This window comes from Octopus sinensis, linkage group LG14 (assembly GCF_006345805.1).
Source record: "Octopus sinensis linkage group LG14, ASM634580v1, whole genome shotgun sequence".
NCBI lineage: Eukaryota > Metazoa > Mollusca > Cephalopoda > Octopoda > Octopodidae > Octopus > Octopus sinensis.
The window spans coordinates 9,919,410-9,934,175 of record NC_043010.1 but is presented as its reverse complement, the minus strand read 5'-3'; the positions used below and the strand labels follow the sequence as shown (position 1 = coordinate 9,934,175).

General features: G+C 37.3%; 1 protein-coding gene across 1 annotated transcript in view; it reads left to right on the top strand.

The window, feature by feature from the left end:
• LOC115218978 (protocadherin beta-2) overlaps positions 1-14,766 on the top strand; it is a 305,255-nt gene that overhangs the window by 162,875 nt on the left and 127,614 nt on the right. The window lies entirely within an intron of this gene.

The following is a 14,766-nucleotide window of genomic DNA, read 5'->3' as shown; positions in this document are numbered from 1 at the left end:
TACAAAACTGCTAAAATCGGCAGTAATTTTTTATTCTCCTGTGCAGGTATGTGTGCATAAGACTATTAAATTATTGCGCAGGGGTTCCTCGAGCCAGTGGAATGTTTCCTTGGGGTTCCGCTCCAGCAAAAGGTTTGAAAAGCACTGATCTAGAGTATAGCCATGTTTGAGACAATCATTATAACATATAATTAGCCTGTAGTTATGCACATCAATCCATTTAGTCTCACTTTTCTGCATAAGGACAGTTCACCTTTCAATCTTACAAGGTGACATGCTTTTTATTAGACATTAATTACTGTTTTGTCTGCTCTGAGTGTAATAAATCAAGTATGTATGGATATGTTGAATGATATCTTCTTTATATATAAAAGTGAAGTTGTGTGTCTGTCTCCTACGATTTAGATTCCTAACTACTCCCACAGTTTGCGGTGCAGTTTAACCAAAACCGGGTATCTTATAGTCGTGATTCATATCGAGCCCTTCTGGGTATTAGCACACGTCTACGATGAGTCTACGATTTAAAAAAAATTTACCATCATTTTCTTCCATTTTAATGCATTTTTTCGCTATTATATAAGGGAAGTAACTCTCTAAAAATGTCTACGATGAGTCAACGATTTAAAAAAAAATTTAACATAATTTTTTTTCCATTTTTAATGCATTTTTTTGCTACTTTTTGGTTATAACTCTCTAAAAATGCTTATATAGTTATTTCCCTTACAAACCTGAGCAACGCCGGGCGATACTGCTAGTATATATATATATAAGTGAAGGTGCATGGCTCAGTGATTAGACTAGGGGACTCACAATCATGAGGTGGGGAGTTCGATTCCTGGACCAGACTGCGTGTTATGTTCTTGAGCAAGACACTTTATTTCACATTGCTCCAGTTCACTCACCTGTACAAATGAGTTGCGATGTCAGTGGTGCCAAAACGTGTCAGCTTTTGCCATTCCTGTGGATAACATTGGTGGCATGCAGAGGGGAGGCTGGTATGCATGGGCAATTGCTGGTCTTCCATAAACAATTTTGCATAGACTTATGCCTCAGGGGATAACTTTCTAGGTGTGCTTCCATGGTCATTCATGACCAAAGGGGGTCCATTACATTTTTTTATAGATACATATGCATAAAAATGTCTTAGTTTGAGAAAGAAAACAAAAACCTAGTGGGAACTCTTTTTTTTAAAGATTTCTTAATTCATTTATATCATTCCTCATAATTCTTAAATTCATTATAAAAAAGTGCTTTCTTGTCTTGACACTATAGATATTGTTTTTTTTATATATATATAGGCGCAGGAGTGGCTGTATGGTAAGTAGCTTGCTAACCAACCACATGGTCCTGGGTTCAGTTCCACTGTGTGGCATCTTGGGCAAGTGTCTTCTGCTATAGCCCCGGACCGACCAATGACTTGTGAGTGGATTTGGTAGACGGAAACTGAAAGAAGCCTGTCGTATATATGTATATATATATATATGTGTATGTGTGTGTGTTTATATGTCTGTGTTTGTCCCCCTAGCATTGCTTGACAACTGATGCTGGTGTGTTTATGTCCCCGTTACTTAGCGGTTTGGCAAAAGAGACCGATAGAATAAGTACTGGGCTTACAAAGAATAAGTCCTGGGGTCGATTTGCTCGACTAAAGGCGGTGCTCCAGCATGGCCGCAGTCAAATGACTGAAACAAGTAAAAGAGTAAAGAGTATATATGTTATACATTCTGTATAACATCCACAACAACTATTAGTACTGGTGTTGATGTAACTGACATGTCCAACCTTTCCCTGTTTGGACATGTTGGACAAAATGCTTCATGGCATTTCTTCAGGTTCTTTACATTCTGAGTTCAGATTCCACCATGGTTAACTTTGCCTTTTATCTTTTGCGATCAATAAAATAAGCATCAATCAAGTACAGGAATCAATGCCATTGATTTGTTCCTCCCCAAAATCACTGGCCTTGTGGCAAAATTAAAAAGAATTATCATCATCATCATTATCATTATTATTATTACTCTTTTACTTGTTTCAGTCATTTGACTGTGGCCATGCTGGAGCACCGCCTTTAGTCGAGCAAAGTGACCCCAGGACTTATTCTTTGAAAGCCTAGTACTTATTCTATCAGTCTCTTTTGCCGAACCGCTAATTTACGGGGGTGTAAACACACCAGCATTGGTTGTCAAGCGATGTTGGGGGCGGGGACAAACACAGACACACATACATACATATATATATACATATATACAGTGGGCTTCTTTCAGTTTCCGTCTACCAAATCCACCCACAAGGCTTTGGTCGGCCTGAGGCTATAGTAGAAGACACTTGCCCAAGGTACCATGCAGTGGGACTGAACCTGAAACCATGTGGTTCATAAGCAAGCTACTTACCACACAGCCACTCCTACACCTATTATATATATTATAATTAAGGCAGCAAGCTGGTAGAATCCTCAGCATACTGGGCCAAATGCCTCATGACATTTTGCCTGTTTTCAAGCTTTCAGTACAAATTCCACCAAGTTCAACTTTGCCCTTCATCTTTTCGGAGTTGATGAAATAAGTGCCAGTTAAGCACTTATTATACAGTAATTTCATTATTATGATTATTATTATTATTATTATTATTATCATTATTATTATTATTATTACGATAAAGATGTTGAACAGTTCACCTCTTTATCGTAAAAGAGGTTCGTTGCAGCTACCAATAGCATCAATAGTCAAAATACATAAGCTGGGGAAGATATGGACAGTCATGATGCTGAGAGAATTGAAGGATATGGAAATCAGGCGTAACCCACCAGAGGTGAAAACAGCCAGGAAGTGGAAAGCAGAAGCAGAAACTGACAACATCTTGTCTTCTCATATACACAGAGATATGGTGGGAGCAACGCAGAACCATCAGAAAGGGGGTGGGGTCAATGTAATCCAAGCCCCTCCCACCAAATTTCAGGCATTGTGTCTATTGTAGAAAGGACTATTTTTATTATTATTATTATTATTATTATTATTATTGGCAGAATCATGAGCACACTGGGTAAAATGCTTAACAGTATTTTGTCCGTCTTTACATTCTGAGTTCAAATTCCACTGAGGTTGACTTCACCTTTCTATCCTTTTGGGGTTGATAAAATGAGTACCAGTCGAACCCTGAGGTCAATGTACTTGACTTACCTCCTCCCTCAAAATTTCAGGCCTTGTGCCTATAGTAGAAAGGATTATTGTTATTGTTGCTCTTGCGATGGGTTGACAGATTTGGTACAGAATAAGAGAAAAATAATCTTGTAGCTTTTGTTTGCTCTTGTTCAAATTTTTGGTTTGCTCAGTTCAAATCTCACTGAAGTAGTTGATGAAATAAAGGACCAGTTTCTGGCTTTGTGCTGAAGATCATTATCATCATCTTCATTACTACTACTACTACTACTACTACTACTACTACTACTACCACCACCACCACTGCTACTGCTGCTGCTGCTACTACTACTACTACTACTACTACTACTACTACTACTACTACTACCACCACCACACCACCACCACCACCACCACACCACTACTACTACTACACTACTACTACTACCCACCACCACCACCACTACTACTACTACTACTACTACTACCACCACCACCACCACCACCACCACCACCACTACTACTACTATACTACTACTACTATACTACCACCACCACCACCACCACCACACCACTACTACTACTACTACTACTACTACTACTACTACTACTACTATTGCTGCTGCTATTACTAATACAACTACTACTACCACCACCACCACCACTGCTACTGCTACTGCTGCTGCTGCTACTACTACTACTACTACTACTACTATGACTACTACTGCTGCTGCTGCTGCTACTGCTGCTGCTGCTGCTACTGCTATTACTAATACTACTGCTACTACCAACACCACCACTAGTGCTTCTGCTGTTGCTGCTGCTGTGACAACTACTACTACTTATATGGTTGATGAAGTGTTTTGAAGAGAGTAAAGATGTTTCAAACATATTTCCATAAAAGATTTGGATTACCTTGGATTACCTTATAGAAAAATTCCCCCATTTTTTTTTTCTTTTTCTTGGATTATTACACTTTGGAAATTTTGAGTCTCCACTTCATTTACTTTGGAATACAAAAATAAGTTATTCCTTTTAGTAATTTATATATTTTATTTTTTCCCAGAATTTCATTGATGAAGAAGCTAAATTTTTATATGGTTTCTTTGTCTGGGGTGGTGGTGGTTACAGATAGTAGATGTAAATGAAGTCATAGTAAATACACTACAAGATTTTGAAGAAAATGTTGTTGCAAATAAGGAAAATAACATACAGACTATAAAAAGGAGATGTATAAAGAAAAAAAATTATGTCAATTGGACAAATAGTTGCAATTACAAACACAAATGCAGACAGTGGCACTTTGAAAAATATACAGAAATCACAAACACATTTGTGATAATAATAATAATAATAATAACAATAATAATCAATTCCTATCATAGTAGGTGCATTAGGCATGATAAAAAATATTCTGACAAATACATAACAAAAACACCAGGACTTACAAACACATATAACATACAGAAAATTGCACTACTCGGCACTGCACACATCCTACGCAGAACACTTTCCATACAATAACCATCAGAGCATCACAACAAATCCCAGCACATACCCAAGGCACACAGAGCTGCACTCGGTAGTGAAGTGAAAGCACGCTATAAAAATAAAACTACTGAATAATAATAATAATAATAATGATAATAATAATAATAATAATAATAATAATGATAATAATAATAATAATAATAATAATAATAATAATAATAATGAAATTATTGCATACAGTGCTCAGGTGCACCACAACATGTCAAAAGTGCATATAAATTATATGCAGTAATGTACAAATGTCTGGAAAGCGAACAATGCATGAGTCAGATACATGCTTGTGTGTGTATGGAGGGGAGAAAATCAGGTGTCGTGTTGGCGAATCTCAGGAAGCATGAAAGTTTTGAACGATGCAGTGTTCCGACAACTAACAACTGATGCCGGCAGTTTGTTCCATGCTTCAGCAACTCTTAGCGTGAAAAATGTTTCCGAAAGTCATGGGAGCTGTGCTGTTTTCTGACTTTGTAAATATGTCCACGGGTGTTAGACAGGTGGAGTTTGAAAAGGTGCTCAGAGCTATTGTTAGTAAGATGGTTAATAATTTTATGGGTGTCTACCAAGTCAGCTGCCAGATGTCGGAGTTTCAATGTATCCATGCCCAGGGAAGTAAGGTGTTCAGAATATGGCAAATGTCTGATGGAGGGTAATCTCATGGTTGCACATTGCTGAACAGTTTCCAGATGATTAATATGCTGGGTAAGATAGGGGTTCCAGACCCGTGATGTAAGCACAGACTTGTAATAACAAAAATAGTCTTGACAAAGTTGTGAGCCATAAAGAAACAGAATATAGGATAAGTATGTCATAATAAATTCTCCCTTCTTGGTTGATGATTATATCAAAGAATTAGCTAGGTGATCACTTTTAGCCTCCCCAAAAGCAGAAAAGCTTTCAGTGTGCTTATGAAGGAGCAATAAAAAGAAGCCCTAAATGTTACATTGGTGTTGTGGTTTCAGTTGACTAGGAAGGATTTATGGAAATTTCTGCATGATCCTTGAAGCCAAGTAGAAGGCAAGATGGCCAAATAAGCTGGTGTGGTCAGACTCGAATCAACAGGCTAGTTTCACACAATATGAGGCAGCATAAAGTTAGTTACCTTCTCGAGTCATACTGACCCATAAGGGCTGGTTTCCCAGTTTCCGTTTTCATATGTTCTCCATGTGGAAGGGATACCAGTCCATCACAGAATTATTCATTTTTGCCAGCTGAGTGGACTGGAGCAACTTGAAATGAAGTGTTTTGCTCAAGAACATAATGCATCACCTGGCCCTAGCATCAAAACCACAATCTTACAATCATGAGTCCAACACCTTAACCACTAAGTCATAACGAAGGATTTCAGGTTCGCCCTTATATCATTGCAAAGTTTTTGATAAAGCACTGACAAGTTCTGAGCACCAAGGGGAACAGCAATGATATGTTGTCAAGTGGGGTCTGCATAGCCATGTAGATTCTAGTGACCCCCCGAAGATCACAGAGTCATCATGGAGCTGTATCTTTATATGGCTGCAGAGGGAAAAGTGATATCATTAAAACGACTGAGAGAAAATTGATGTAACTTTGTCGCTCAGAAAGCAGAACTCTCAATGTGCCAACAATGGATTTGTTAAAGGAATCCCTAATTAGTGACTGGGTGATGATGTTTCTAATGACTGGGTGTGTACTTTTGAGAAAATTAATTTGAGGATAAGCATTAATACCAGTGTTGTGGTTCAAGTCACAGACCCTTAAGCATTAAGAAAATGAGTCCTTCTAATTTTTTATATGGCTGTGTGGTAAAGGAGACCATTCTGTAACTATGTGGTTTCAGGTTCAGTCACATTGCATGGCACCACGAGCAGTGGTCTTCTACTATAGTCCCAGTCTGACCAAAGCCTCATGAGTGTCCTCAAAACTTAGTGGTTTGGCTAAAATTCTTGATAAGTATTGGTGCTAATTTGTTTGTGTAAACCCTGCAAGGCAGTGCTCCAGCATGGCCACAGTCTAATGGCTAAAACAAATAAAAGATTAAATGATCAATTTTTGTGTGCTACTTGCATACTTTGTTGATAACAGAACAGAAATTATATCCATGTGCAGTTATGTTCCTTTTGATACTGCTATTGAGTTGACAATTTTGAAAACCTTTTAAAAATTGGAATATACAAATATCACACATCACCTTACTGGCGAGGTCGTTGCCAGTACTGCCTGACTGGCCCCCGTGCTGGTGGCACGTAAAAAGCACCCACTACGCTCTCAGAGTGGTTGGTGTTAGGAAGGGCATCCAGCTGTAGAAACTCTACCAGATCAAGATTGGAGCCTGGTGCAGCCATCATTGTCGCCAGCCCTCAGTCAAAATCGTCCGACCCATGCTAGCATGGAAAGTGGACGTTAAACGACGATGATGATGATGAATATTTATACAATGGTTTTGTTTTTTTTTTTCATTTCATTTTTCTTTTTAAATCCTTATGTCACTTTACGCTTCTGTTTAAATATCGCTATTTTAAAGAGAGACAAATTTCAACAAAGTAAATATCTAAATGTCTGAAATAAATGTATAAGAATTATTATTAAAGCAGTGAGCTGGTAGAGCTATCAGCACACCAGTCGAAATGCTTAGTGGTATTTTGTCTGTCATTATGTTCTGTGTTCAAATTCTGCCGAGGTCAGCTTTGCATCTCATCCATTTGGGATCGATAGAATACGTACCAGATAAGCACTGAGACCAATGTAAATGACTTATCCCCTGCCCCAAAGTTGCTGGCCTTGTACCAAAATTTGAAATCAATATATAGGCATAAACGTTAAATATTATGTTGCTGCTAAGATTATGGAAACACATTTTCCTGAATTAGCAAGATTTGAACTCAGGATGTGTTCTTTGTATTTGTGAGCAGAAATAAACAGTTTATGTAGAGTATATTTATAGCAAGATGTTCTCTTTATGAATGCTTGCAGCCAGTGAATAATGAGAATGCAACTATCATAAAAAATATGCATATGCACATACACACACATATATTATTTATATATGTATATATATATATGACTATATATGTATGTATACATAAGTACATATATGCACATTAACATATACATATGCTTATTTTTGTTTATGTACATATATATGCATACATACATATATATATAAATGCACACACACATATACATTAAATGTATTTTGAATGTGTTAATATGATTTTATGCGTATGTATGTACACACATATGCATATGCATACACATATGCATATAAGCACATTCAAGCTTGCAAAACTTTATTATTCACAACATAAAACTGAAAACACGAAGAACGATAATCACGTGACAGTCAACTGGGATTTCATATATATATATATATATATATATATGTATATGATTGTGATCTTGTCAGTCATTTCGAAAGGGAGACCTAAATTGTCAAGAATCACTTTGCTTCAGCCTCTTTGAAGCTAGAATTCCAGTCTGAAGGATTGCAATATTGTGGAAGATTGTCTCATGAGAGAAAATTTGTCACTTTTCTAGTAATCTATGAGGACGTATGAATTGTCATAAAACTGTAGAGAGAAACATCTGAATAATGATGAAATTAGTTCATGATTGCTTGATCTGAGAATATTTAAAGCTTTGCTGATCTGAAGAGAAATTAACGTTACATATCAGAAGTAGGTTTGGTTTTATTTTTTTTTTCTCTCTACCCCCCCCCTCCCATCCATCTGTCTTTTGCCCTATTCTCTGAAAATTTGATCAGCTGGTCATTTGAGCTGAGCTTTGACATTGAAGCTCTCAAAGAGAGAACCACATACCGCACATAGTTAAAAACATATTCAAACGATGTCAGAATTTGTAATTGTTCACTTTGCTGTTGTTTATTTTATTCTTTTATTCTTTTACTTGTTTCAGTCATTTGACTGTGGCCATGCTGGAGCACCGCCTTTAGTCGAGCAAATCGACCCCAGGACTTATTCTTTTGTAAGCCCAGTACTTATTCTATCGGCCTCTTTTGCCGAACCGCTAAGTGACGGGGACGTAAACACACCAACATTGGTTGTCAAGTGATGGTGGGAGGACAAACACAGACACACAAACATATACACACACATACATAGATATATATATATATATATATATGATGGGCTTCTTTCAGTTTCTCTCTACCAAATCCACTCACAAGGCATTGGTCGGGCCTAGGCTATAGCAGAAGACACTTGCCCAAGATGTCACGCAGTGGGACAGAACCCGGAACCGTGTGGTTGGTAAGCAAGCTACTTACCACACAGCCACTCCTGCGCCTGTTGTTTATTTTTATCTCAAAACTAGCCCCTAATCAGGAAGATATATGAACAAAATTGTTTTACTGTGATCATTGCATTTTTCTGTTTTTAGATACAATGTATCAAGGGCTACACTCTCTGATGTATCTTTCCTTTTTTAACACAGAACAGGGTAATTCAAGAGAAAATTTAGCTACTATTTCTAGTAGGTTCAGTATCTATGCAGTGGGTCCATTTTTGACTTACTTTATTCTCCAGTTGTTGAGTAAGGTTTCTTTAATGAGTTAAAAATTAATCCTCAACCTGGTAATATCATCTTCAAGAAAGTGTAGCGAAATATCCCTAACAGCACATATTATTATGTTAAATAAAACAGAAATGGGAAAGACATTAAATTGTCCTGGTTGCAGTCATGTAATTAATCAAACATGTGGACAGTATATTTCTTTCAAAATATCAGTTTCAAATTTTGGCACAAGGCCAGCAATTTTGTGGGAACATACATACATACAGGAGTGGCTGTGTGGTAAGTAGCTTGCTAATCAACCACATGGTTCCGGGTTCGGTCCCACTGCGTGGCACCTTGGGCAAGTGTCTTCTGCTATAGCCCCGGGCTGACCAATGCCTTGTGAGTGGATTTGGTAGACGGAAACTGAAAGAAGCCTGTCGTATATATGTATATATATATATAAGTGTGTGTGTATATGTTTGTGTGTCTGTGTTTGTCCCCCCAGCATTGCTTGACAACCGATGCTGGTGTGTTTACATCTCCGTCATTAGCGGTTCGGCAAAAGAGACCGATAGAATAAGTACTGGGCTTACAAAAAGAATAAGTCCCGGGGTCGATTTGCTCGACTAAAAGGCGGTGCTCCAGCATGGCCGCAGTCAAATGACTGAAACAAGTAAAAGAGTAAAAGAGAGTATACAGAGTAAGTTGATTACATTGACCACAGTTCTCAACTGGTACATACTTTATTGACTCTGATGAAAAGTGTAGTCGACCATGACAGTATTTCAACCCAGAACATAAAGATGAACAAAACACTGCTAAGCATTATGCCCTACATATTAATGATTCTGCCGTTTTGCTGTCTTTAATTTCATTCAAAATATTGATTGTGGAAATGGTTCAACCTAGATCTTAGCTACATCAGAGCAGACAAAGGTTCCTATAAGAATGTCTCTTTTTTTAAAAAAAAAATAACATTCAATTATAATTATAGAAACACAAATGAGAAAAGTAAATATTTAATTTTTTCATGTTAGTATACATACATACACACATTCATACATACATACATTCATACATACACACATACATACATACATACATACATACATACATATATATATATACCTATATATATATATATATATATATATATATATATATATATATATATATATATATATATATATATATATATATATACATATATATATATTATACATATACATATATATATACATATACCTATATATATATATATTATCTCAGAAATTGAATTTTGTTAATTTTTATTTTGACTAATCATCTCTCTTCTACAATATTTATTGAAATAAATAAAAAAACATTTTTATATTGTCTGTTGAATAATTGCATAAAATTAATTGTTTTACTTCTCAAAAATACATGTACACAGCAAAAAAAAAAATAAATAAACTGCAGTATTTGAGAAACATTCAGAGAAGTTAATGGAACGAGAAGAAATATTTTGAAAATCATATGATTAGTTTAATTTATAAAACAGTGGGAAATTCTGGTTATTTAGCAATATTTACTTACAGAATAGCTATGTTGTTTGAAGGTAGTCTTGTGATTGTGAAGTACCAGCGCAATTTCAGGAGATCAATTCTTCATCTTCAAGCAGTAACAACTGAGATTCATTTCTGTTGTTGCTGCTTCAAGATCAACAATGCTACATGAGGAATCTTTGTTCTCCGCTTCTTTTTGGTAGGTTCTCGATTTCATGCTGCTGTCTCTAATCAGGATCCAGGAATCTCCGAAATATAACATTAGATGCCTCTATTGTTGATGTATGTGAGCCGAGCTGACTGGGGCTTAATTAACTTCAACCATTATAGATTTTTGTATGTAAACATTGATTAAATAACGTTTGTAAAGAAGCTTTAATTGTATATGAAGAAATATATATACATATATGCATGTATGTATATATATATGTAGATTGACTGCCTTGAACATGGAAGCATTTGGGTCAGATCTCTAATCTGACAATGACTTCCTCTCATTTCTCTATCAGTTTCAAAGGCTGTGTAAACGGCTGTGGTTGCTGCTTTTCCTTCTCTGACTAAACCAAGAAATGATTTTGTTGTTGTTCTTGTTAAGCCTTTTTGATACCAACCTGATTTGAGATGTTCTTGGCCCTATCATGGTAACCATTCTATCAGGTCACTGCCTTACTAATAATAATAATAATAAATTAACATGGGAAGGCAGACATTAAACGATATATGATAAACAATAAATAATAATAATAAATAATAATAATAATAATAATAATAATAATAATAATAATGATAATGATGATGGAAATAATACATCGGCTCTTGCCCAAAGTCCTCCGGAATAGGCCAGTTAATTGATCCCTCCCCATGCCCAGAATTTCCCAGAGAACATCGTCACTCTTGCCCACCACTAATCCCCTACAGAAGTCAATAGTGGAACTTCCACCGACTCTGTTGCCTGACTGACAGAAAGCTGTAAGCACTTGCTGGCACTCCTACTGCCAAGTACCCTTTCTTGGCCTAAGCTTGATCCAGGACTCCATCTCTATCAATGAAACAAGCTGCAGAAAATCCCATTTGACAAACGGCAACCATACCTGCTCACCATTAAGAAAACGCTGGAGATGTTTCAGTGACAGTGCATCATTAGCTACAGCATGGCCAGTCCTCCACTCAGCAGCTGTTGAAAGCAGAGGGACTGTCTGATGAGTGGAACATGTCCCTTTCACAGAAAGCAGAAGAGCAAGTGCTCCAGCTTTCCCAGGCAGGATGTAGGGCAAGGGACGACGGTCTACCAATTTCTGGGTGAGATTGGCCACTCTGCTCATCACTTCCTCCCAGTTTTTGTCCACTGATAACAATAGTAATATTTTCTATTAAAAGCACAAGACCTAAAAAACTTTTTTTTGGGGGGGGGGTGCTTGTAAATTATATCGACCCCAGAATGCAACTGGTACTTATTTCATCAACCCCAAAATGGTGAAAGGCAAAGTTGACCTAGACTGAATTTGAACTCAGAACAAAAAGACAAGTAAAATACTGCTAAGCATTTTGCCCGGTGTGTTAGTCATTCAGCCAGCTTGCTGCCTTTACAACAATAATAATAAAAATATTTGTTTCTTTGCTCACCTTCTGATATTCCATAATTAACAATTAAGTAAAGTCAAAGGAGATGTAGTCCTTAAACTATTAACAGGTTATTTTAGTAAAGGTTTCTCTTCCTCTTTTGAAATAAATTAGAAATATTGGATAAGCATGAAGAACTGAAGTGAAGAACTGTAAATATGGGCACAGACATAGCTGTATGGTTAAGAAGCTTACTTTACCTTTACAACCATGTGGTTTCAGGTTCAGTCCCTCTATAAGGCATCTTGTGAGTGAATTTGGTTGATGGAAACTATGTGGAAGCCTACTGTGTGTTCATATGCATATATATTTTTTTCTTTTTATTTCTATTTACTTGTTTCAGTCATTTTGACTGTGGCCATGCTGGAGCACCGCCTTTAATCGAGCAACTCGACCCCGGGACTTATTCTTTGTAAACCCAGTACTTATTCTATCGGTCTCTTTTGCTGAACCGCTAAGTAACGGGGACATAAACACACCAACATCGGTTGTCAAGCAATGCTAGGGGGACAAACACAGACACAGAAACATACACGCACATACATATATATATATACATATATACGACGGGCTTCTTTCAGTTTCTGTCTACCAAATCCACTCACAAGGCTTTGGTCAGCCCGAGGCTATAGTAGAAGACATTTGCCCAAGATGCCATGCAGTGGGACTGAACCCGGAAGCATGTGGTTGGTACTTACCACAAGCCACTCCTGCACCTATATATTACCACACAGCCACTCCTGCACCTATATGTTCATATGCACACCCATGTACACATGCATGCACACAGGCACACACACACACACATATGAAGTATGTATTTATTTTGATTCAATCAGTCACTTGCTGTTCTGAATTTCACCTGTGGGTGCACTGGGTTTTCAGGCAAATTTCAACTCATAATTTGCCTGAAGATCCTATTCCCCCACGATTGAAATTCAGGGTAGGAAGAGACTAACTCAACCAAAATAAACTATCAACCTCTATTGCAGTATCAATTACTCTTTTTTCTAACCATCATCATATTTTATAACCTTAACCCTTTCGTTACCAACCAGGCTGAAACCGCCTCTGGCTCTGAGTACAAATGTCTTGTTTTCATAAGTTTTGAATTAAAATCTTCCACCAAATCTTAGTCACAATTCATGTTCCTCACACTAGCTGAATGATAGTTAAGTTATTTTACTAAATTCATTGTCATATTTAACGTAATTGAAAGAAACCCAGAGAATCTCAAAATAAATACAGTAACGAAAGGGTTAAAGCTTCTAAGCAGTCACTGTGCAAAGACTAAGAAAATGGTCTTATATTGGGGCATATAGGCCCTCAACATCTGCATGTAACCTCTTCCTCCAATACTTGATAACTGGTGTTAGTTTGTTTACATCCCAGCAACTCAGTAGTTTGGCAAAAGGAACTGGTACAATAGGTGCCAAACCTAAAAAAAAAAGAAAACAACTGCAAAAAAACACAAGTACTGGGGTCAAATTGTTTGGCTAAAATCATTCAAGGTGGCGCTCCAGAATAGCCACTGTCAAATGAATAAATGAAGTAAAAGATAAAAATAAAATAATGAAGGTGCAGGAGTGGCTGTGTGGTAAGTAGCTTGTTTACCAACCACATGGTTCCGGGTTCAGTCCCACTGCATGGCACTTTGGGCAAGTGTCTCCTACTATAGCCTTGGGTTGACCAAAGACTTGTGAGTGGATTTGGCAGACGGAAACTGAAAGAAGCCCATCGTATATATATGTGTATATATGTATATATATATATATATATATATATATATATATATAGGTGCAGGAGTGGCTGTGTGGTGAGTAGCTTGTTTACTAACCACATGGTTCCAGGTTCAGCTCACTACGTGGCACCTTGGGCAAGTGTCTTCTACTATAGCCTCGGGCCGACCAAAGCCTTGTGAGTGGATTTGGTAGACGGAAACTGAAAATAGCCCGTCGTATATATGTATATATATGTATGTGTATGTGTGTGTGTTTGTGTGTCTGTGTTTGTTCCCCCCAACATCGCTTGACAACCGATGTTGGTGTGTTTACGTCACCGTATCTTAGCGGTTCGGCAAAAGAAACTGATAGAATAAGTACTGAGCTTACAAAGAATAAGTCCTGGGGTCGATTTGGTCGACTAAAGGCTGTGCTCCAGCATGGCTGCAGTCAAATGACTGAAACAAGTAAAAGAGTAAAGAGTATACAATAAAAAAAATAATGTTTTTACATGCAATTTTTCGAGTTTGTCAGTAGAAAGTATCACCTGAAAGGTGAATATTACTCTTTTACTCTTTTACTTGTTTCAGTCATTTGACTGTGGCCATGCTGGAGCACCGCCTTTAGTCGAGCAAATCGACCCCGGGACTTATTCTTTGTAAGCCCAGTACTTATTCTATCGGTCTCTTTTGCCGAACCACTAAGTGACAGGGACGTAAACACACCAGC